We start from the raw sequence: 1,613 nt of genomic DNA, 5'->3' as shown, positions 1-1,613 counted from the left end.
ATGACTTCAACCCCAGTGACAGAACATCCTGAATGTGGCAGTGGGAACAACACCACAGGCCTAATCATGCATTCATCTTGCTTGGACTTGATGTATATTTTCTATTTAGTGACCAATGTGATCATTATCATCCTGGGTGTCGCTGGAAATGGTTTCGTGATCTGGATTGCAGGATTTAAGGTGAAGAAGTCAGTCAACACCACCTGGTACCTGAGTCTGGCATTGTCTGACTTCCTGTTCTGCTCATTCCTGCCCATCAGTGTCATCTATACGGTTGAAGACAAATGGATCTTCAGGCGCTTCATGTGCAAGTTCAGTTCCTTCATCATGTCACTCAACCTGTACAGCAGCATCTTCCTGCTCATCATCATCAGTGTGGACCGCTGCGTGGTTGTTACGCTTCCTGTTTGGGCTCAGAACCAGCGCACTGTAAGAAAGGCCTCTGTGATAGTCATGCTAGCTTGGATCATCTCAGCAGCACTTAGCCTACCATCAGTCATTTTTTCTGATGTTTAAGGTGAAATCTGTTCCCCGGTGAATGATGAAGTGTATAGTGCTGAAAAGATACTTGATTTTATTATTGGGTTTGTGATTCCATTCCTGATCATCGTCATCTGTTATGTTGTCATCATGCGAAAGCTCAAGACCAACCAGATGACGAGGTCTAAAAAGCCATTCAAGATCATGACGATGCTGATTGCTACTTTCTTCATCTGCTGGCTACCATATCAAATGTCTCTTTGATGGAGTTTAGCTATGAAAAATATGTCAGTTTTCTCTGCAATGGACAGTTAATTGGCTTTACTCTTGCCAGTGCTAACAGCTGCCTGAACCCGTTTCTATACATATGGACGGGGACGGACTTTAAGAAGCAGTGTTATCCGGTCCTGTCAAAGATTGAGAATGCTATTAAGGGAGATGAAGAGATAGACTGAGGGACAGCTATTTGCACTTCTGTGAAAAGCAAACTTTCAACTATTGATTGATGTGTTCAGAAATTGTGTGATTTTGGTGGAAATTCTTCACAACATTAACACAGAAATGTATTTTGTGTGTAATTATGTGATACTGCTTTATTTTTACTAGTATCAGCAGAGCCTAAAGTGAACATTATTCATGTTTATTTTATTTTATTATTTATTTATTTTCGTTGATTTTTGTGACCAACAGCCAGCTGATTACTTCTAGTTTAACATGGGTATATCATAATGTTTGCTCCTGAGATTGATACATGTAACACCTTATAAAATTGCCTGTAATTACTGCTGTTACAGTACTATGGAATTGTCTAGTTAAAATGTAGTTTGGAAATTTTGTCGTAAAAATGTCATAAATTGGTGTATTTTCACATTGAAATATACTTTTAAAATAACCTTTCCATTCTTGGATTTTTATAATCAACCAATAAACATTTAAACGGGTGCACTTCTAGCCTTAAAAAAAACTAAAAGATTTTTTTTTCTTCAATATTTAACCCTGAATTGCCAATATTATTGCGTTATTTAGACTCAGTATCAGTCATGTCATTACCTACCACTCAGGTCGTGTTGGCCAACGTGCTGATTTATGAGCTTATAGCTGAAATGTTGGCCCAATTTACCCCATGGGCAGGT

At 38.6% G+C, this 1,613-nt stretch overlaps 1 pseudogene; it reads left to right on the top strand.

Moving 5' to 3' along the window:
- Nucleotides 1-935, top strand: LOC118827073 (annotated as a pseudogene).
- Nucleotides 936-1,613: the final 678 nt, after the last annotated feature.

This window comes from Colossoma macropomum, unplaced genomic scaffold, assembly GCF_904425465.1.
Source record: "Colossoma macropomum unplaced genomic scaffold, Colossoma_macropomum, whole genome shotgun sequence".
Lineage (NCBI taxonomy): Eukaryota > Metazoa > Chordata > Actinopteri > Characiformes > Serrasalmidae > Colossoma > Colossoma macropomum.
The sequence above is the reverse complement of the archived record's forward strand: the minus strand, read 5'-3'. Positions and strand labels throughout refer to the sequence as shown.